Here is a 23,738-nt window from a genome sequence, read left to right as displayed (position 1 = left end):
CATGGTGGCTCACGCCTGTAATCCCAGCATTTTGGGAGGCCGAGGCAGGCAGATCATGAGGTCAGGGGTTCGAGACAAGCCTGGCCAACATGGTGAAACCCCGTCTCTACTAAAAATACAAAAATTAGCTGGGCGTGGTGGCGGGCACCTGTAATCCCAGCTACTTAGGAGGCTGAGGCAGGAGAATCATTTGAATCCTGGAGGTGGAGGAGGTTGCAGTGAGCCGAGATCGCGCCATTGCACTGCAGCCTGGAAGACAGGGTAAGATTCCGTCTCAAAAAAAAAAAAAAAAAAAAAAAAAAACACAGTTCTGTGGCTGGTTGATATGTCTCTTTAGACTCTTAACAGACTTCCTGACCGGGCACAGTGGCTCACACCTGTAATCCCAGCACTTTGGGAGGCTGAGGCGGGCGGATCACGAGGTCGGGAGATCGAGACCATCCTGGCTAACGCGGTGAAACCCCATCTCTACTAAAAACACAAAAAATTAGCTGGGCATGGTGGTGGGCGCCTTTAGTCCCAGCTACTTGGGAGGCTGAGGCAGGAGAATGGCGTGAACCCGGGAGGCGGAGCTTGCAGTGAGCTGAGATCGGGCCACTGCACTCCAGCCTGGGTGACAGAGTGAGACTCCGTCTCAAAAAACAAAAACCAAAACAAAACAATAAAACAGACTTCCTTCCCATCTTCTTTCTCCACCCCCACTCCCTGATCTGGAGCTTACTATCTTTGTGGTATTTGACATGCTCCTCTGTCCCCTGAATTTCCTGTAAGTTGGTAGTTAAATCTAGAGGCTTGATCAGATATTTGGGGCATATTATTTTTGGCCCAGTTACTTTACAGGTCATGTTTTGTTCTTCCATCAGAAGGTACGTGTCTGTCTTTCTGCTTGTTAGCAGTTGTTGCTCTCTTAATTTATTAGAATTTGCAAAATGGTGATATTCAAACCTATCATTCCATCTTCCCTTACTATGTGAAATATTTCTGTAGAATCTTCCCTTTATGAACTATTTGGCTAGCCTGAAGAATAGTTCTTTTAAAAAGGCTGAAAAGGCCAGGCACGGTGGCTCACGCTTGTAATCCCAGCACTTTGGGAGGCCGAGGCGGGCAGATCGCCTGAGGTCAGGAGTTCGAGACCAGCCTGGCCAACATGGCAAAACCCCATCTCGACTAAAAATACAAAAATTAGCCTGGCGTGGTGGCGCATGCCTGTAGTCTCAGCTACTTGGTAGGCTGAGGTAGGAGAATGGCTTAAACCTGGGAGGTGGAGGTTGCAGTGAGCTGAGATTGTACCACTGCACTCAAGCCTGGGAGAAAGAGTGAGACTCCATCTCAAAAAAAAAAAAAAAATGGCTGAAGAAATGCTTGATTTCTCCACCTCCTTCCCCCACATATAATAAGTTAGTTTTCTAGTATCCACTAAATTAAAAAAATTACGAACTCCTGGATTTAAAAGTATTTGATTAACTATAATTCAATTTACTATAATTATTGTCTGTATTGATTTTCAAATTATCTCAGTTTGGGTACAGTGGCAGCCTGTTCACCTTGACCGTGAGTCCTTTTGACATGGCCTCTATAATAGAGATCTTTGATTAGTTCTTTGCTTTCTGGTGTGATGAGCTGTTCCAGGCTTAAACTCACTTTGTACATTTACTTCTACTCCCCAGGCTTGCAATCAGCCATTTCTCCCAGGAGTCCTGGTTCCTTCGGTGGAAATATTAGGTTAGTGTCAAAGTAATTGAGGTTTGCCAAAGTAATTACTTTTGCACCAATCTTAATAGCATTTACAAATCACCATCTGGGTACCAGAAGCACTCATTGTTTCTGTGTTCAAGAATGCTAGGCCTTTTCAGAGGACACAGATTGGACCATTTAAAAAAATTTTTTAAGAAGAAAAATGAGGGCCGGGCGCGGTGGCTCAAGCCTGTAATCCCAGCACTTTGGGAGGCCGAGACGGGTGGATCACGAGGTCAGGAGATCGAGACCATCCTGGCTAACACGGTGAAACCCCGTCTCTACTAAGAAATACAAAAAACTAGCCGGGCGAGGTGGCGGGCGCCTGTAGTCCCAGCTACCTGGGAGGCTGAGGCCGGAGAATGGCGTGAACCCGGGAGGCGGAGCTTGCAGTGAGCTGAGATCTGGCCACTGCACTCCAGCCTGGGCTACAGAGTGAGACTCCGTCTCAAAATAAATAAATAAATAAATAAATAAATAAATAAATATTAAAAAAAATAAAAAATAAAAAAAGAAGAAAAATGAGGCCGGGCGTGGTGGCTCAAGCCTGTAATCCCAGCACTTTGGGAGGCCGAGACGGGCGGATCATGAGGTCAGGAGATCGAGACCATCCTGGCTAACAAGGTGAAACCCCATCTCTACTAAAAATACAAAAAATTAGCCGGGCGTGGTGGCAGGCACCTGTAGTCCCAGCTACTCGGGAGGCTGAGGCAGGAGAATGGCATGAACCCGGGAGCTGGAGCCTGCAGTGAGCTGAGATCGCGCCACTGCACTCCAGCCTGGGCCACAGAGCCAGACTCGGTCTCAAAAAAAAAAAAGAAGAAAAATGAGTTCATTCTGATACTTTCAATTCAAATTCAGAATTCTAGGGTTTTTGCTTCATCTTAAAGATTTTACATCTGAATTGCCTTTCTTCTAATGCCCCAAATATCTGTTCTCAAGTACAATTACAGAATTATTTATTTATATTTTTCTCCACGACATACACAGCAGTGTTAAAGTAATAATCCCTATTATTATAATTATTGAATAATTGAATACAGTTACTATTGAAAACAGCTTAATATTTTGATCTTGTAGTTTTCTTCATATAGTAAATCCCACCAGGAATATACAGTCAAATGAATGTACTTTAAAGCTCCTTTGGAAGAGCTCCTCTCTGTGTTTGTGCTGCCAACCCATTTAACCCATTACACAGTTAGGAGCATTTACTTCATTTTGCTTTCAATTTTTAGAATTGCTTTTTAAAGTTTAATTTAGTTTTATAATTATGTGAAATATATGCATGGTCAAAGTCAAATCTATAAAATAAGATATATTTAAAAGGATCTAGGCTGGGAATGGTGGCTCATGCCTATAGTCCCAGAACTTTGGGAAGCTGAAGTGGGGAGGATCACTTGAGCTCAGGAGTTCAAGACCAGCTTGGGCAATGTAGCAAGACCCCATCTGTACAACAATTTAAAATTTTTTATTTAAAAAAGCTAAGTGTGGTGGTGCATGCTTGTAGTCCTAGCTACATGGAAGGGTGAGGTGGAAGGACCGCTTAAGCCCAGGATTTCAAGGCTGCAGTGAGCTGCTATCATGCTACTGCTTGGGTAACAGAGCAAGACCCTATCTCAAAAATAAAAAATAAATAAATAAATAAATGGATCTAGTGTCTATTCTCCCCCTACTCTCTTCTTTCTTTCTGTTAAACTATCAATGTTTGGTATTTAATTATAAGAAAGTATTTACTTTTTTTTTTTTTGAGACAGTCTTGCTGTGTCGCCAGGCTGTAGTGCAGTGAGTGGTGTAATCTCAGCTCACTGCAACCTCCGCCTCCCAGGTTCAAGTGATTCTCCTGCCTCAGCCTCCCAAATAGCTGGGACTACAGATACGCGCCACCACGCCTGGCTGATTTTTTATATTTTTGGTAGAGACGGGGTTTCACCATGTTAGCCAGGCTGGTCTCGATCTCCTGACCTTGTGATCTCCCCACCTCAGCTTCCCAAAATGCAGAGATTACAGGCGTGAGCCACCGTGCCCGGCCCTGTATTTATATATTTTTGTTTATATTTGTATCTTTCCTTCTTAGAGAAACAGATCCTAAGGTGTCCTTAGGATCATACTGCATTCGCTTGTAGAGATCTTCCTTGTTCTTTTTGTGGCTGCAAAGTACCCTATTGTGTAGATGTGCTATTGTTTATTTCTCAAAGTCCTTATTGATGGATTTTTGGCTTTCTCCCATGCTTTGGCTTTTACAAACAGGGCTGCAATAAACAGCACGTCTCAGTGCCTTTTTGTATTGTTTTCAGTGTATCTTTAGTATAGATTCCTAGATGTGGGATTGCAGGATCAAAGGGCAAATGCACTCATAATTTTGCTAGATATTACCAAATTCTCTTCTACAGAGACCGTACCATTTTGCATTTCCCACCAGGAATATGTGAGAATGTTGGTTTTCTCACAGCCTGGAAAAGCGAGTGTACAGTAGTAAGCTTTTGGATTTTGGCCAATCTGATCAACAAGAAAGTTATTTGGGGCAATTTGTGTTTCTTTTACTATAAGCAAGGTTGAGTGTCTTTCTATATAGTTTTGAAATATTTGCCTTTCTTTCTCTGTAAACTGTTTGTATTTTTAGTGCATTTTTCTTTCAGGTTGTTGGCCTTTTTAATTTATATTGGAAGCTCATCGTATACTAAGAATATCGGCCCTTTGTCTGTGATGTAGGTTGTAAGGTTTTTTTTTTTAAAAAAAACCAATCATTTTTCTTTTTAATTTTGCGTATGTTTAAAATTTTCATTTAATTTCTTTTCCATACAAAACTTTAATTCCTTGAGACTTGTTCATCTTTTCCCCTTATTGTTTCCAGGTGTTGAGTCAAAATTAGGAAATTTTTCCCCACTCCCAAATTATAGGAGAATTGGTCTATGTTTTCTGTTAGACTTGTATGGTTTCATCTTTACATTTGAATCTCCAACCCCACTGGGCGCAGTGGCTCACGCCTGTAATCCCAGCACTTTGGGAGGCCAAGGTGGGCAGATCACTTGAGGTCAGTTCAAGACCAGCCCGGCCAACTTGGTGAAACCTTGTCTCTACTAAAAATATGAAAGTTAGCTGGGTGTGTTGGTAGGCACCTGTAATCCCAGCTACTTGGCAGGCTGAGGTAGAAGAATTGCTTGAACCTGGGAGGCAGAGGTTGCAGTGAGCCCAGATTGCAGCACAGCACTCCAGCCTGGGCGACAAAGTGAGACTTCGTCTCTAAATAAATAAATAAATAAATAAATAAATAAATAAATAAATCCCCAACCCCTTTGGAATGCACCGTGGTCCACAGCATGAGGAATGCTTCCAGCTGGTTCTGAGTCCATGAGGCTCTCCTGACACCAGCTATGAAGTCACCCATTCTTTCTGGTTTTCTTTTTTTTTTGAGATGGAGTCTTGCTGTGTCACCCAGGCTGGAGTGCAATGGCGTGATCTCAGCTCACTGCAACCTCCGCCTCTCAGGTTCAAGTGATTCTTCTGCCTCAGCCTCCCAAGTAGCCGGTGTTACAGGCGCATGCCACCAGGACCAGCTAATTTTTGTATTTTTAGTAGAGGTGGGGTTTCACCATGTTGGCCAGGCTGGTCTCCAACTCTTGACCTCAGGTGATCCGTCTCGGCCTCCCAAAGTACTGGGATTACAGGCGTGAGCCATTGTGCCCTGCCAAAGTCACCCATTCTTTCCCGTGACTTGGGATGCTGCCTCTATCAGACATCAGCTTTCCATAGGCCATGGGAGCAATTTCTGGATTTTATGCTGTGTTCCTCAGAAGGATAGCTTCATTTTATTTGTCCCTCCCTGCCAATGTCCTCCCAGCCTTTCCAGGATAATAGGGTGTCAGGCAGAGCATCTGTAGCAGGAGGCGCTGTGGGGCTGGCTCTAGGGCTGCGGAAGGCTTTCACCTGACAACAAAGCCCTTTGTTCCAGGCTCAGAGATCAAGCTTTGGAGGCAAATGGTCTCGAGAGGGAGATCTGCCAATCCCTACTAAGCCACACTTTGCAGGTAGTGAGGCGTTTCCGGAGAATCAGCTTCAGAGAAGAAGAGTGGGTGTTGGAGGGGCCTCTGGCAGGAGGAGATCCCTATTCTGTCCCTGGGGCAAGGATGGATAGGACCAAACATTCTACATTTAGAACCAATGCTGGGGCCTGCAGGGAATCAAACCCTGGCTAATGATGTCCCTTGAGGGATAACTTCTTCATAAGCAAGACAGAACCATCATCTATGCAGCTACCTACCCATCCACTCATCTTATAAATATTTGCTTAATATTTAATTCACTCCATAGCAAACACAGTGTTCTGTGCTATGGGAGAGAGAGTGAACACTCTGTTCCTGCCTCTTGTTTAGGGAGATGAGAGCACAAGCTCTGTGGGTCTACAACATAAAAATATCATAAAAAGGCTGGGTGCAGTGGCTCACGCCTGTAATCCCAGCTACTCAGGAAGCTGAGGCAGGAGAATCGCTTGAACCTGGGAGGCAGAGGTTGCAGTGAGCTGAGATCGTGCCGTTGCACTCCAGCCTGGGCGACAGAGCAAGACTCTGTCTCAAAATAAAAAAAGAGATAGTGAATGAAAGCCAGGCACGGTGGCTCATGCCTGTCATCTCAGCATTCTGGGAGGCCAAGGTGGGTGGATCACTTGAGATCAGGAGTTCGAGACCAGCCTGGCCACCATGGTGAAACCTCGTCTCTACTAAAGATACAAAAAATTAGCCTGGCATGGTGAGGCACGGAGCACGCAGAGGTTTGGAATGGCCCCAGCTACTCTGGGACAAAGCTGAGGCAAAAGAGCCGGGCGCGCTTGAACCCAGGAGGCAGACGGGTTGCAGTGAGCTGAGATGACCATCCTGGCTAACACTGCACTCCAGCCTGGATGACTCGGGAGGCTGAGGCAAAGATGGCGTGAACCCGGGAGGCCTGATCTGAGATCTCGCCACTGCACTCCAACAGAGCAAGACTCCGTCTCAAAAAAAAAAAAAAAAAAAAAAAAAAAAAGATAAATGGATGTGGAAAGTAAAAAGTTCCTCTTCAAAGTTTCCCTTCTTGTTAAAGAATAAATAATAAATGTTAGAAATAATAGTTTCTTTTAAAGACTAACTTCCTCCAAAGCCCTCTTGCTTTTTGCTAATAACTCTTTGTTAAGACCTATCCTATGTAACTGTTAGATATAAGGGAATAAATATATTCTATGTCTGGCTGGGCGCAGTGGCTCACGCCTGTAATCCCAACACTCTGGGAGGCCGAGGAGGGTGGATCACGAGGTCAGGAGTTTGAGACCAGCCTGATCAACATGGTGAAACCCCATCTCTACTAAAAATACAAAAATTAGCTGGGTGTGGTGGCACATGCCTGTAATCCCAGCTACTTAGGAGGCTGAGGCAGGAGAATTGCTTGAACCTGGGAGGTGGAGATTGCAGTGAACTGAGATTGTGCCACTGCACTCCAGCCTGGGCAACAGAGCGAGACTCTGTCTCAAACAAGCAAACAAAAAAAATATATATATATATTCTATGTCCTTGTACTTTAGCCAAGATATTTGTTCTGGACATGCTCAGGCATGTCCCAGCTCGCAGCCTCTGCCTCTTCCTTATTTGGAAATGTTGTTACTTCTCTAAGTCCTTTCGTAAGCAACTTCCTCTTTTCCTTTTGCTCTCCATTGCCTTTACCTATTTAGGAAAGTCTTAAGTTGTTAGCCAACCGGATTTAACTTAGACTGTGAGGTCCCGTTCCAACCAATGGAGATAGGACACAGCAGTAAGAACCCAATACATAAGGGATAAATATTCCTGCCTTTCTTTATTCAGTGTGCTCTTGTGGCAAGATTGCTGACGAGCAGCACCTTTTCTGCAGAAAGTAAAACTGCCTTGCTGTGAAAACTTTTTGTCTGAATGCTGATTTTTCCTTGTGGCACCAAGGAACAAGCATTTTGTTTCTAACAATGGATAAATGTTGGAGAAGATGGATATGCTAATTACCCTGATATGATCACTAGAAATTATATATATTGAAATATCACTATGTACCCCATTAATATGTACAATTTTTATGTGTCATTTAAAAAATAAAATAAATAGCTGGATGTGGTGGCTCATGTCTGTAAGCCCAACATTTTGGGAAGCCAAGGCGGGAGGATTGCTCGAGCCCAGCAGTTCTGAGACCAAGCTGGGCAACATAGGGAGAGGTCTTGTCTACTAAAAATTAAAAAAGAAAAATACTAGCCGGGCCCAGTGGTGTGCAACTGTAGTGTTAGCTACTAAAGAGGCTGAGGTGGGAGGATTGCTGGAGTCGGGGAGTTTGAAGTTGCCATGATCATACCACTGCACTCCAGCCTGGGTGACAGAGTGAGACCCTGTCTCTAAAAGAATAAAAAAATAGGCTGGGTACAGTGGCTCACATCCGTAATCCCAGCACTTTAGGAGGCCGAGGCAGGTGGATCACAAGGTTAGGAGTTCAAGACCAGCCTGGCCAACATGGTGAAACCCCATCTCTATTAAAAATACAAAAATTAGCTGGGCATGGTGGCACCTGCCTGTAATCCCAGTTACTCAGGAAGCTGAGGCAGGAGAATCACTTGAGCCCAGGAGACAGAGGTTGCAGTGAACTGAGATCACGCCACTGCACTCCAGCCGGAGCCACAGAGTGAGATTCTGTCTCAAAAAAAAAAAATTAGCCAGGCATGGTGGCAGGCACCTGTAGTCCCAGCTACTTGGGAGGCTGAGGCAGGAGAATGGCTTGAACCTGGGAGGCAGAGGTTGCAGTGAGTCGAGATCGCACCGCTGCACTCCAGCCTGGTTAACAGAGCAAGACTCTGTCTCAGAAAAAAAAAAAAAAAAGATTAAAATAATAAATAATAGGTAATAAAAATTTTAAAAATAGAATAAAATAAAGGTAGGCCCTAAAGGTCCAGAGCAGGGTAGGGACATAGGCAGTGAAGCCCACCATAGCCTCCTGTCTGGATGTGCATCTGCATGAGGTTACCTGCTCTGCTCACCTCCTGGCGTTGCTGTGAGGATGGACGGACATGAAGACCCTATAACCTGTTGAATGTCCCTACAATAATATCATTGATTGTTTGCCTAGATTTTGCAATCCCTGTCCCCACCGCTAAACCACAGTTTATTGCTTGGCAGCTCTGACCTTGTACTTCCTTATCTCTCTGAGGTGGCCTTGAAACCCGAGTGTCACAGAGTCAAACATGGTGAAAGAGTGAAAGTGGCTTTAGAAATCATGGTGTCTGGCAATTCTCAGCACCTACAGCTGCCCCAACTCTGCCTCTGTTGAGACTTTCATGGGAAGCCGGGGCTTTTAGGGGAGCGTGTCCTGACCCTCAGCCGTGTACAGAAGGAAGAATTACCTGCGCGGTTTGACCAAGTCCAGGCTGCCCGCAGCCCAGGCCTCCTCTACATGCAGGACCAGGCTGGCTATGTTCAGCCGATCTCCTGGACTGCCCACCCGGGCCAGGAGAACCCGAGGCTCAGTCCAGGTGGGGTGGGGGGCTCACCATGATGTGGCCCCTTCCTCTGCTGGTCCATAGCAGAATGGGACCCTTCTTTCTGCCTGTTCCTTAACCCACTGCTCCCTGTCCTGGGGAGTCACATCCACGGCATCCGAGTGCCCCCGCTATGACGCTGCCTGCTCCCACTCTGCCCATCGTCTTCGGATCCAGTGTCTGCTTCTTGGGCCTTTGTGCCACGTGGCATGCTCCCCACCTCCTCTCCGTCCTGTTCCCCTCCCCAACCTTGCTCTCCTGCCAGCCAAAGTGGCGCCCGGTGTAGGGAAGATTCAGGCCCCGAGGTGAACTCGGGCACGCTTTGTGTTACTCACGGTGGCTGGTGGCAAAGTGCTGCCCCAGGGACTTTAGAAAGACCCTAAGGAGAAACCATCAAGAAACCCCAGGAAGTGATGAAACCAGGGAGACCCTCACCCTGGGATTTGGGAGTGGGCTTGAATGATTTTTCCTCCCCCTGCATGTCATTATCATGATTATTTTCCTAGAGAAAACCACACCTGTCGATTGGATCTCCCAGTCCTGGTGTGGGGGGTTAACTCAGGAGGGTCAGTTGGAGGAAACAATGAGAGGGGTGAATGGAGGGGTGGGGGCTCAAAGTTCCTGAGCTTGTCTGGCCTACCCCTGAGATCCCTCAGCAGCTTTCTGGTCAGTTAAGTAAAAGAAGCTGTCCTGAGCTCAGTGGGTGACCTGGCAGTGTGGGAGCAGGCCTCTTAGTCCGCAGTTCAAGGGCCTGGCTTTGGCGCTGCACGGAGCCTTAGCAGGGAGCCCACTGCAAGGTTAATTTGTACCTGGTCTGGCTCCACATCTCCTGGAAGGAAGAAGAGAGCAAAACCTTGCTCCCTCTGCTGTAAGAGGAGTTTGGAGCCTACCTTGCCAAAAAAGACTGCGTTTGTAAGTGTTCAGTAGATTCGTGTGTACTAAGAGAAGTCAGCAGAAGCGTTGTTCACCAAGAGAAGAAATTTCATCACCCTCATCCTTGGCCCATGGGAGTCAGGCAGTCTGTACAGCGAGTGACGGGAATGTCTGACTCCATGGGGCACTAAAGGGAAAACAGAAGGCTGTGTTCTCTCCTCATGAAAGCTAAGGGTCCCTGCTGACAGTGTAGCTTGCCCTCTACTGCTCTACTTAGTCAAAATGACCCTCCATGTCTTCATTTTGATTTTCTGAGACAGGGTCTCACTCTGTTGCTCAGGCTGGAGAGCAGTGACACGATCTCGGCTCACTGCAACCTCTGCCTCCTGGCTTCAAGCAATTCTCCTGCTTCAACCTCCCACGAGGCTGAGATTATAGACATGCACACCACTCCCGGCTAATTTCTGTATTTTTGGTAGAGACAGGGTTTCACCATGTTGGCCAGGCTGGTGTTGAACTCCTGACCTCAAGGGATCCACCTGCCTCAGCCTCTCAAAATATTGAGATTACAGGCGTGAGCCACCGCGCCCGGCCAGCGCTCCATGTAAATGTGTACACACTTTATGCGGACGGGAAAGATTTCCTGCTTCCATGAACATCTCCGAGAGTAATCAGGTGAGAGGGAAAACAATCCAAGAGATTTTCCACAGTGCTCCCTGGACTTCTGGATTCTGGCATATTCGATGCCCCTCAGGACTTCCATATTTGCTGTTCTCTCTGCCCGGATGCTCTTCCCTTAATCTCTCCTGGGCTGGCATCTTCTCAGCACGGAGGGCTCAGCTGGAGAGTCAGCTCCTAGCAGCCTTCCCTGACCCCTCTGCAAAGGGGTGCATCTCCCCAAGACTCAGTCCCTCTCTATGCCATTACTGTTTTTGCTTTCTTGTAGTTAACACTATTTCTGTGGAATATACCGACCCTTTCCAGCCTCCAGTGACTACAGTGTGAACTTTCTGAGAGTCACTGGGCCTTACTGTCATCATCACTGCCATATCCCAGTGCCGGGAAGGGTGTCTGGCACCTGGGAGATGTTCAGTCAGTATCTGTTGGATGGGCGGATGGTACTTGGGTTTGGATGGAGTGAGGAAGAAGATGACTTGGAGAGACAAGTCGAGCCAAGAGGACGAGTTGGCCTTTTCTTTCTTCGGCTTTCCCCTTCACATATGCCCCTGAGGGGCAGATCGCTGGAGAAAGGCAGCCCACTGTCCCTGTCCCTGGAAACACCTTCACCAACAAGGGGCTGACATTCTTCCCATACACTGGGCCAGGCAGATGGAGTCTCCTTCAGCCGAGATGTTTCTGGGGCAGAAGATCCACCTCTGCCACTGTCCTTTACTTAAACCGGAAGACTCCCAGCCCCTGTGAACAAATCCATCGGAAGTTCTCTGTGGGCGTGGGGCTAGAACCCAGGGAACTCCAGGCTGGAAAAAGGGGGTGGGCCCACATGGCTTGCAGAACTTTAAAAGTAAGTGACACAGGTGGGAACAGGTGGAAGGAGCTAGGTTTCTTTCTTATTTATTTATTTATTTTCGAGACAGAGTCTCACTCTTGTCATACAGGCTGGAGTGCAATGGCGCGATCTCGGCCCACTGCAACCTCTGCCTCCTGGGATCAAGCAATTCTCCTGCCTCAGCCTCCCAAGTAGCTGGGATTACAGGTGCCCGCCACCATGCCTGGCTAATTTTTTGTATTTTTAGTAGAGATGGGGTTTTACCATGTTGGCCGGGGTGGTCTTGAACTCCTGACCTCAGGTGATCTGCCTGCCTCAGCCTCCCAAAGTGCTGGGATTACAGGCGTGAGCCACCGCGCCTGGCCTTCTTTTTTTTTTTTTTTTTAAGATACAGTCTTGCTCTTGTCACCCAGGCTGGAGTGCAATGGGGCAATCTCGGCTCACTGCAACCTCCACCTTCCGGGTTCAAGCTATTCTCCTGCCTCAGCCTCCCAAGTAGCTGGGATTATAGGCGCACGCCACCATATCCAGCTAATTTTTGTATTTTCAGTAGAGATGGGGTTTCACCATGTTGGCCAGGCTGGTCTCAATCACCATGTTGGCCAGGCTGGTCTCAAACTCCTGACCTCAGGTGATCCACCCTCCTCAGCCTCCCAAAGTGCTGGGATTACAGGTGTGAGCCACTGCACCCGACCAGGGTACATATTTTCTTTTTTTTTTTTTTTTTTTTTTGAGACGGAGTCTCGCCTGTCGCCCGGGCTGGAGTGCGGTGGCCGGATCTCAGCTCACGGCAAGCTCCGCCTCCCGGGTTCACGCCATTCTCCCGCCTCAGCTTCCCGAGTAGCTGGGACTACAGGCGCCCGCCACCACGCCCGGCTAATTTTTTTTTGTATTTTTTAGTAGAGACGGGGTTTCACCGTGTTAGCCAGGATGGTCTCGATCTCCTGACCTCGTGATCCGCCCGTCTCGGCCTCCCAAAGTGCTGGGATTACAGGCTTGAGCCACCGCGCCCGGCCAGGGTACATATTTTCTAACCCATTCTCCTGGTTTCAGTGTTTGTGTTTTTGGGTGTTAGGCTTGCTAGGATTGTAACCTTTGCCTTCCTGGAACAGAAAGCTCCAGCTTTGTGTGTAATCTTACTTAAGGTGACCCACTGCTCAGAAAACAAAAAGAGAAAAACCCCAGGGGAATTAGGATACACACACACACACACACACACACACACACACACACACACACACACACACGGGAATTAGGATACACACACACACACACACACACACACACACGGGAATTAGGATACACACACACACACACACACACACACACACACATACACACACACACACACACACACACACTGCAAAAGCCTCTGTGGTCAAGTGTGTGGGATTTCCAGAGGAAATGAAAGTCAGGACCAGCAAGAATATCACACCAGCTGGCCAGAGCCCACCCCCATGGCTAGCCTTGCCCTGCAGCCAAGAACAAGCTTCCTTCCTCTGAGTCAGCTCATAAGCCCTCCTTGGGCCACAACACTGGGCTGCATGTCAGTGCCACTGCCATGTGGGTCCCCTGAGAGTCTAGGAAGCCTTAGAAAGATTCCGAAGCCTGGCCATGCATGGATTTTGCTCTTAAAAAATGTCTCTCGGCCGGGCGCGTTGGCTTATGCCTGTAATCCCAGCACTCTGGGAGGCCAAGGCAGGCAGATCACGAGGCCAGGAGATCGAGACCAGCCTGGCCAACATGGTGAAACCCTGTGTCTACTAAAAATACCAAAATTATCCGGGTGTGGTAGGAGCATGTGCCTGTAGTCCCAGCTACTCGGGAGGCTGAGGCAGGAGAATCGCTTGAACCCCGGGAGGCGGAGGTTACAGTGAGCCGAGATCATGTCACTGCACTCCAGCCTGGCAACAGAGCGAGACTCCGTCTCAAAACAAACAAACAAAAGTCTCTCTGCTCTCTTTCAAACCAGCAGCTGCCCTAGAACCCACAGGAATGGATGGAAGGATAGAAAAAGGCAGAAAAGGCACCCCCAGAACACTCTGGAAGCCAGCGCTATCTCTGTGGTCTCTAACAGTGCTAAGAAAGGATGGGCCCGTGGGTAATCATGCTGATCAAACGCCAAGGCAGCAGCTGGGCTGTGCCTCCAAACTGTTCTGGAGGAAGAAAATATGCAAAGAAAGATGTTATTCAAGGCTGCAAGCAGCCTTCCTCTCCTGCTCAATCTCTCTCTTTCTCTCTGAAATTCTTCCCACCCACGGGTGCCAGCTTTTTCTGTCCCATGATGTCGGGGGTGGGGACGGGGGATGGGAGAACTGACAGCCTGGCTCCACCTGACCAGCTGTCTGCAATCTGTAGGTCGTGGAGCACGGGAGATCCAGACTGTTCCCCAGACACCAACTGCCAGCCTTAAATGTCCTCCATTTGTTACCACCCAGGGGACCAAGGGTTTTTCTCCCCCACAATTATATGGACTGTGAGTCTGTTCTTTTAGGAGGGCTTATTGAGGGGGTTGATAGGAAGGGCATTGACAAGATAGGGGGGCTATCAGCTTCCCCAGGGAAAGTAACTTCTAGGCCAAAACTTCACAGCGTGAATTTGTGTTAATCTGACTTGGACAGTTGGTTAGGATTAAAAAGAAGAAGCCATTTTTCAGCATGTGGATGGCCACCTCCCCAGAAGTCAGGAGTTCAAGACCAGCCTGACCAATATGGCGAAACCCCATCTCTACTAAAAATACAAAAAATTGGCGGGGTACAGTGGCTCACGCCTGTAATCCCAGCACTTTGGGAGGCCGAGGCGGGCAGTTCACGAGGTCAGGAGATTGAGACCATCCTGGCTAACATGATGAAACCCCATCTCTATTAAAAATACAAAAAATTAGCCAGGCGTGGTGGTGGGCGCCTGTAGTCCCAGCTACTCAGGAGGCTGATGCAGAAGAATGGTGTGAACCCGGGAGGCAGAGCTTGCAGTGAGCCAAGATCTCGCCACTGCATTCCAACGTGGGTGACAGAGCAAGACTCTGTCTCAAAAATACAAAAAAAATTAGCTGGGCATGGTAGCATGCACCTGTAGTACCAGCTACTTGGGAGGCTGAGGCGGGAAAATCACTTGAACCCGGAGACAGAGGTTGCAGTGAGCCGAGATCGCGCCACTGCACTCCAGCCTGGGCGACAAGAGCGAGACTTCATCTCCAAAGAAAAAGGAACCAAGGTCATGCCAATGTTCAAAGTTCGGATAAGGCTGAGTGTGGTGCTTATGCCTGTACTCCTAGCTGTTTTTGAGGCTGAGGTAAAGGGATCGCTTGAGCCCGGGAGGCTGAGTCTACAGTAGTTGCGATCATGCCACTACCCTCCAGCTTGGGCAACAGAATGAGACCCGGTCTCAAAAAAAAAAAGTTTAGATAAGATACTTTGACTCAAAATCTATCATGAACCCCAAAAATTCTGCCCAGGTCAGTGTAGTCCAGTGAGAAGAGTGTTTTGCTTTATTAAATTTGTTTCTCTAAAGAGTTGGACCTGTGTTCATTTGCCCCTTTCTCCATTGCCTTAGAAATTAATGGTGTAGATCAATGAGATACAACTTAGGGTCTAGAAATAAACCCGTACATGTAAAGTCAATTAACTTTCAAAAAGGGTGCCACAGGCCAGGGAGGCTGAGGCAGGCGGATCCCTTGAGGTTAGAGTTCCAGACCAGCCTGGCCAACATGCTGAAACCCCGTCTCTACTAAAAATACAAAAATTAGCCAGGCATGGTGGCATGCACCTGTAATCCCAGCTACTTGGGAGGCTGAGGCAGGAGAATTGCTTGAACCCAGGAGGCAGAGGTTGCAGGGAGCCGAGATCACACCATGGCACTCCAGCCTGGGCAACAAGAGCAAGACTCTGTCTCAAAATAATAATAATAATAATAAATTAATTTTAAAAAGTAAAAAACAAAAAGAAAACAAACAAAAGACAGATTTAAAAAAAAAAAAAAAAAAAAAGAGCCTCAGATCTAACCCCTGCGCTCGTGGCTTATTTGTGGAGCAGTAGTGGAATGTATTCTCACAGTGGTTAGGACTCTAGCTTGGAGAGAACACCAGTGAGGATCCACTTCTCTTCTGATGGAGAGAAACTGTCAGGAAGCTAGGGAGGATTAGCCTTGTGATACATTTGTTCCCAAGTCTAGTTGCTCAAAACCAGGACTCCTAGAGCTGGTCAGTTGTGGCAAGTACTTTTGTTTGGTTAACCCAAAATCAGTCCCAAAACCTTTCTTCCTGTCCTCCACTCACTGTAAAGGACGGGATGGCCAGATATGTCCCAGCTTGGTCAGGGAGGACTTTAGACTTTATAGCCCTTGTTTGGCCAGTGCTGTGAGGAGAGGTCAGGAGACCTCTTGAGACCTTCTTGAAAACAGTCTTTCTTTGCTGATAAGATCAAAGCTGGGAGGTGAAAAATCTTTGCCTGGTATCACCCCCTGCTTCCTGCATCTGAACATGTTGTGAGGATGTGATGTATGGGGCTGCTGCAGCCATCGTGAAACCATGAGGGGAAACCTAAAAGAACCAGAATGACCACAGCCCAGAGCCCTGTCTTTTCTTCTCCCTTTTTTTTTTTTTTTTTTTTTGAGATGGGGTTTCACTGTGTCACCCAGGCTGCAGTGCAGTGGTGCCATCTCAGCTCACTGCAACCTCTGCCCCCAGGTTCAGGTGATTCTCCTGCCTCAGCCTCCCAAGTAGCTGGGATTACAGGCACCTGCCATCATACCCAGCTAATTTTTGTATTTTTAGTGGAGACAGGGTTTTACCGTGGTGGCCAGGCTGGTCTTGAACTCCTGACCTCAAGTGATCCACCCACCTCAGCCTCCCAAAGTGCTGGGTTTATAGGCATGAGCCACCGTGCCCAGTTTTTTTTTTTTTTTTTTTTTTTAACAGGCGTAATTAACTTTTTCTTGTATAAAAACACTATGTTGTAGCCACAGCTGGCACCTGGGTCCTCTGCACAGAGACTCTGGTGTGGGTCTTGACAAGATGGCGAGTGAATTCCTGGTAGGGAGACTTGGTGAATACAGTATTCTTCTAGAAGTCAGGTCAGGTAGCTGTAGGTCTTGGAGATGACATCAAAGCTGGCCTTGGCAGAGTTGCCCAGAGTGGCAGTGCAGCCCCTGGCTGAGGTGTAGCAGTCATCGATACCAGCCATCATCAGCACCTTCCTGGGCAACATGGCTGAGATGATGCCAGCACCCTTGGGTGCAGGGTTAAGGTGCGCTAGCACAAAGCCATGATGGCCTGTAGCCTCCATGCCCAGGGACCATGGAGAGCTTGGCCAGGATGATGGCCCCTTGGATGGCAGTGGCTACCTCCTTGAAGCACTTAACACCCAGAATGAGGTGGCCATTGTAGTCCCAGTGGCAATAAATGGCTTGAACCTGCCAGCGCAGGTCGGCTTCTGCACCAGCATGGTCTTCAAAACCTCATCCTTGAGAGAAGCCCCCAGGAAAAAGTCAGTGATATGACTCCTTGAGGGTCAGGGTGAAGAGACAGATCTCCTCCAGGGACTTGATCTTCACGTCCTTGACCAGATGGCCCCGCTTGGTGACAGGCATCCACTCCTCATCCTCAGCCTTGCCTCTGAGAGCTCCATAGCCTTGGAGCTCTCATGCCCCTGGCCCCAACCCTGGCCATGACCCCAGCCCCAGATGCCAGTGCCGAGGCCTCTGCAGAAGCTGCCACGGTTCCTCATCCCAGGGCCTCTGGGCCTCCCGCTGCACTGTGTCATCTGCCATTTGGTGTTTTCTCAGAGAAGAAGCTCTGTCATGAGCAAAGTAAACATCTATAATCTTTCCCACATTGTTGGTCATGTTTTCTGTTACTTGCAGCTGAATGCATTCCTGTGGCATCAATCATGTCCACTTTAGAGATAAACAGGGCCTTGAAAAAGGGGAGGTCTTCCTTTGGAGCCAGCTTCTTATTTCCTGGAACTGGAGATTCAGGTGCAGGAGGAGAAAAGGCCCTCTGCCTGGGGGTTGAGCTGGGGATAAGGGGTGGAGTTTCTGGCAGAGAAGTCTTAGGGTAAGGCCAATACTCCCTCTCCCGTGACAGAGGCTCAGGATCTTCCCTGGCCCCAGGTCCCAGGCCTTGGCTGCATGAGGAGTCACAAGATGCCTCTCCTGAACCAGGGAGTACCAGGGAGCCCTCCCTGACACTGATGGGCACTGGTGGGCAGGGAAGGAGATGGCAGTAGCCATGGACGGTGACTCAGATCAGAGACCCGCCTCCAGTCCCTGCTCTGCCACGAACTGCCTGTGTGTCCCCGTGCCCCAACCAACTCCCTTAGGGCAAGTACACTGAGCCCTCATCCGTGAATAGGACGCTCTGTGTTCACAGGGAGCCTCCTGCTCCAGGTCCCCTGGCTTCTGAGCCTCTTCTTAGAAACATGAGTAAATCCTGGCAGGTGAGGGACCCAGGGGGAGCAACAGAAGGCTTTGTGTCACAGCCAGGAGTCAGCAAGTGCTCAGTCTGCAAGCATCCAATCTAACAGGAGTCCTCCAGGCTTGTGGCTTCCTGAGGGCTAGTTCCAGTGGGGGTGGGGATGGGGTGGGGAGTAAGATTCTGCTGTGAGCAATGTGGAGTAAGGAAAGGCTCCAACTTCCAAGGACCATGGCTTTGCTGCCAGCTGACCCCTTCCTCCCTACCCGCCAAATACTTCCCCCAGTCCCGCATCATCCCCTTGCTTCCTGCTTTCTGCTGCTGGTGCAGTCAGCATGATGGCCAGGCTTGGCACTGCAGGAGGGATTCTGGAGCCCTGGGAGTCCTGCATTCTGGAAAGACTTTTCTTAGGATTCTTTCCTGGCTCCCTGGGAGGCTGAGCTGCAGGGAAATGCCCAGTGCGCACCATGCCTGCCAGTTTTCCTGGAACCTTCTGTAGAGTGAGCCAAGAAAGAATCTGCCCACAGGGCCCTGGGGCTATAAATTCTCTCTTTTCCCTGCTCCTGGAGATGAAGCAGGAAGAAAGCTCCTGCCTCTTCCCTGGGTGAATGCCTTCAATAACAGTAACAAGGCCCAGTGTGGTGGCCCACGCCTGTAATCCCAGCACTTTGGGAGGCTGAGGCAAGCGGATCGCCTGAGCACAGGAGTTTGAGACTAGACTGGCTCTACAAAAAATACAAAGAAAAAGAGACAGGCGTGGTGGCATGTGCTTGTGGTCCCAGCTACTCAGGAGGCTGAGGAGTTCGAACCAGAGCAACTCCGTCTTGAATAGGGGCTGGGTAAAATAAGGCTGAGACTTACTGGGCTGCATTCCCAGGAAGTTAGCCATTCTAAGTCACAGGATGATAGGACGTCGGCACAAGATACAGGTCACACAGACCTTGCTGATAAAACAGGTAAAGAAGCCAGCCAAATCCCACCATAACCAATATGGCAACAAAGTGACCTCTGGTCATCCTCACAGCTCATTATATGCTAATTATAATCATTAGCATGCTAAAAGACACTCCCAACAGCACCATGACGGTTTACAAATGCCATAGCAACATCAGGAAGTTACCCTATGCTGTCTTAAAAGGGGAAGAACCCTCAGTGCTGGAAATTATCCACCTCTTTCCCGGAAAACTCATAAATAATCCACCCCTTGTTTAATATATAATCAAGAAGTAATAGGCCCGGCGTGGTGGCTCACGCCCGTAATCCCAGCACTTTGGGAGGCTGAGGCAAGCAGACCACGAGGTCAGGAGATTGATACCATCCTGGCTAACACAGTAAAACCCTGTCTCTACTAAAAATACAAAAATGAGCCAGGCATGGTGAAACGCATCTGTAATCCCAGCTACTCCGGAGGCTGAGGCAGGAGAATCGCTTGAACCCGGGAGGCAGAGGTTGCAGTGAGCTGAGATCAAGCCATTGCACTCCAGCCTGGGTGACAGAGCAAGACTCTGTCTCAAAAAAAGAGAAGTAACTGTAAGTACTATCAGTCAAGCAGCCAAAGCTGCTGCTCTGTCTGTAGAGTAGTCATTCTTTTATTCCTTTACTTTCTTAATAAACTTGCTTTCAATATACTCTATGGACTGGCATGGTCCAAGAACCCTTTCTAGGGGTCTGAATTGGGACCCCTTTCCAGTAACACAAACATGTTTTTTCCACTCTTACAGCATTTAAAACCAAAGATATTGCTTCCAGTAGAGTTACTCTCACAATCCATTTTAGTGAAGGTTCCTCAGGGAGCTGATGATACAAATCTACAGAGTGCGGATTTGCAGATTTGATGATCTACATAATGGAACAGCGCTTCACACTGTGCCCTCTGGTGTTAGCAGTTAGTTGGTTTTGTCTTCCCCAACATTGGCTACCTTCTAGGTAACCACAGGTCTCAGCGATATATCTGTTGCCCTGGCATAATTTTTCACTGAACTCCAAAGGGAGAGGGTCTATGAGGCATGTCTGGCCTTCCTTCCTGTCCTGGTCAGGAATTCAGGTTTTCAGGTTTCTCTGGGGTCACCTTGGCCAAGAGGGTCTATTCAGTTGGTTGGGGGCTTAAGATTTTATTTTTGGTTTATAAATCTAATAAGCACGGCTGGGCGTGGTGGCTCACACCTGTAATCCCAGCACTTTGGGAGGCTGAGGCGGGTGGATCACCTGAAGTCGGGAGTTCAAGACCAGCCTGACCAACATGGAGAAACCCCATCTCTATAAAAATACAAAAATTAGCCAGTCATAGTGGCGCCCGTTTGTAGTCCCAACTACTCAGGAGGCTGAGGCAGGAGAATCACTTGAACCTGGGAGGCGGAGGTTGCAGTGAGCTGAGATCTTGCCACTGCACTCCAACCTGGGCAGCAAAGTGAGACTTCGTCTCAAAAAAAAAAGTACTAGCCATGTCAGGAGTGTTGGTAAGGACGTAAGTGCCCATGCACCTCAGGGAGGGCCACAGGGACTCAGAGAAGACGGCAGAGCAGTGAAGGCTTTTCAGGGGAGGCAGGCCCTGGAAGAGTCCCAGAACTTGTACTGGAAAGGGCATGGAGGCATTCTCCGCTCTGGGGAGATGGGGTGTGCAGTGGGAGATTTGAGGGGGCAAAGGGTAGGACAAGCAAATGCATGAAGGTGATGGCGGTGAAAGGTGTTCACAGTTATGAACACATAAGGAATGGCTGGACTTAGCTATGGAGGGAGCTCAGATTTTGTGCTGAGAAATGATCTATGTCCTTTAAATTAAAGTCAGGTGTGCTGTGCACGGTGGCTCACACCTGTAATCCCAGCACTTTGGGAGGCTGAGGCGGGCAGATCACTTGATGTCAGGAGTTGAAGACCAGCCTGGCCAACATGGTGAAATCCCGTCGCTACCAAAAATACAAAAATCAGCTGGACATGGTGGCGGGCCCCTGTAATCCCAGCTACTCGGGAGGCTGAGGCTTGAGAATTGCTGGAACCCGGGAGGCAGAGGTTGCAGTAAGCTGAGATCGTGCCACTGCACTCCAGCCTGGGTGACAGAGCGAGACTTTGTCTCAAAAAAAAAAAAAAAGTCAAGTGTGCCTTTGATTGCGTATCAGTGCCCTTTTAGTACCTGTTCAACCTTCCCTGGTGAGTCTGTTGGGGCAAGAGAAGGCAGAAACTCAGGCACCCTGGAGCATTTGACAATGGCAGGTGCCAGAACACAAGATAAGGTAGAGACAGTTCACAGGGCAGGGCAGGGCTGCCTGATAAATCTGCCCAAAGGCATGGTGGAGAGTGGGAGTGGAGACTAATTAGAGGTCAAATAGGTTGAGTTGACATGAGAAGGACTGCCTGGAAGAGCAGAGTAGAGGAGATTATTCCCAGGAAATGAAGGAGATACCAAAAAGGATCCATGCCCAGTCACTTTCCCTGGGGAAGAGAAATCGATCAGAACTTCAGCAAGAGGCAGCCAGAACTACTTTGCTGCTACATCTAAATTTGACCAAACGACCCTTTAGAGCCACTGTCACACAACCCGAGGAGGCTGCCCTCCTGCTGGGTTCTCTAGACAATCTAGGAAGAAGGTAAAGCTATGGGAAGGGAAACTGCTCTGAGAGCGGCCGAGCCTGCAAGAGGAGAGGGAGGAGAGGGAGGAGAGGGAGGAGAGGGAGGAAGGGAGCCTAGAGCAGGAGCTTCCTGGAGGGGGCGGGACATGGGACCGGAAAGGAAGGAGAAGTGACATTGCATAGACCCAGCTCCAGTTCCAATATGGCCTTGGGATTCAAGGTCAGAGAAAAGAGAAAGGGGAAGAAAGGGCAGGTGACACAATGTTATTCAAACCTGAGAAAGAGGTAAGAGAGGAAAAGAGATGAAAGCTAGAGACAAAAGGGAAGTGTGAGGGGAAACATGAGGGTAACGAACAGTAACCAAGATGAGGTCAAAAGATGATCAAACAGAAAGAAAGGCATCTGAGAATAATGGGGCCTGTGGCCAAGAACAAAGGTCCCAGAGCCAGCAAAGGCTCCCAGGAAGCAGTCATGCTTTTAGCCCCCAGGACTGGGTTACCCACAGGGGACTGGGAACACCTGCCAAACATAGTGACAAGCACCCTGCCATCTGACTGGGCCAAGAAATGGGGTCCTATGGCTATCCAAATAGTCACTTAATGAAGACTTTTGACTTAATGAATTAGCGGACTTTCTTCACCAAATGACATGTTCAGAGACTTTGACTCCAGTAGGGATGTGAGGTCTCCAGGCCACTGAGACCACTGCAAGTGTTCACCAATGCAATTCTGGACTTTGGAGTGTCCCGGGTGGAGCTCACTTAGAATAAAACAGTTAGAGCCTACTTTAGTTATCTGTATTTCACTGTTTCTTTTTTTTTTTTTCTGAGACAGAGTCTCACCCTGTCACCCAGGCTGGAGTGCAGTGGTGCAATCTGGGCTCACTGCAACCTCCGCCTCTTGGATTCAAGTGATTCTCCTGCCTCAGCCTCCCAAGTAACTGGGATTACAGGCGCATGCCACCACGCCTGGCTAATTTTTGTATTTTTAGTAGAGACGGGGTTTTGCCATGTTGGCCAGGCTGGTCTTGAACTCCTGACCTCAAGTCATCCACTTGCCTCGGTCTCCCAAAGTGCTGGGATTACAGACGTGAGCCACTGCGCCTGTATTTCACAGTTTCTTTCTTTTTTTTTTTTTTTTTTGAGACGGAGTCTCGCTCTGTAGCCTAGGCTGGAGTGCAGTGGCCGGATCTCAGCTCACTGCAAGCTACCGCCTCCCGGGTTCAGAACCTTAGCCATTTCCTGCCTCAGCCTCCCGAAAATAGCTGGGACTACAGGCGCCCCCACCTCGCCCGGATATTTTTTAGTTTTTTGTATTTCTTAGTAGAGACGGGGTTTCACCGTGTTATCCAGGATGGTCTCTATCTCCTGACCTCGTGATCCGCCCATCTCGGCCTCCCAAAGTGCTGGGATTACAGGCTTGAGCCACCGCGCCCGGCCGTATTTCACAGTTTCTAAAAGCCGTATTTTATCTGGGCCAGAGTGACAAGGGACACTAGGACACCCACAGTGCAGGCTCTGTGCTTGGGGAGCCTGGGTTTATATCCCTACTCTGTTACTTACTAATGGTGAGAACCTTAGCCTCTATATTCTACTCCACAAAATGAGTACAATAATATTACCCACCTCATAGAGTTGTCTCTCCTTTTTTTTTTTTTTTTTTTTTTTTTTTGAGACGGAGTCGCGCTCTGTCACCCAGGCTGGAGTGCGGTGGCGGATCTCAGCTCACTGCAAGCTCCGCCTCCCGGGTTCACGCCATTCTCTGCCTCAGATCCCGAGTAGCTGGGACTAACAGGCGCCCGCCACCTCGCCCTCTAGTTTTTTGTATTTTTTAGTAGAGACGGGGTTTCACCGTGTTAGCCAGGATGGTCTCGATCTCCTGACCTCGTGAATCCGCGCGTCTCGGCCTCCCAAAGTGCTGGGATTACAGGCGTGAGCCACCGCGATGGTGCGAGTTGTGGATATTAAACGAGTGAAATACATGCTAAGTGCTTAGAATAGTGCCTGGCCCCAGAAAAAAAAAAAAAAAAAAAAAAAATTGTGACTTATTAGAATTCATAAGCACAGCCGGGTGCGGTGGCTCACACCTGTAATCCCAGCACTTTGGGAGGCCGAGGTGGGAGGAGTACCTGAGGTTGGGAGTA

The 23,738-nt window shown here is 48.6% G+C and overlaps 1 protein-coding gene and 1 pseudogene across 1 annotated transcript in view; both read right to left on the bottom strand.

Moving 5' to 3' along the window:
* The window catches only part of FADS3 (fatty acid desaturase 3), a 173,013-nt gene that overhangs the window by 115,281 nt on the left and 33,994 nt on the right, over window positions 1-23,738 (bottom strand). The gene's annotated exons all lie outside the window — the stretch shown is intronic.
* On the bottom strand, window positions 16,570-17,852 carry LOC126936411 (40S ribosomal protein S2-like; annotated as a pseudogene).

This window comes from Macaca thibetana, chromosome 14 (genome assembly GCF_024542745.1).
Source record: "Macaca thibetana thibetana isolate TM-01 chromosome 14, ASM2454274v1, whole genome shotgun sequence".
NCBI lineage: Eukaryota > Metazoa > Chordata > Mammalia > Primates > Cercopithecidae > Macaca > Macaca thibetana.
The sequence above is the reverse complement of the archived record's forward strand: the minus strand, read 5'-3'. Positions and strand labels throughout refer to the sequence as shown.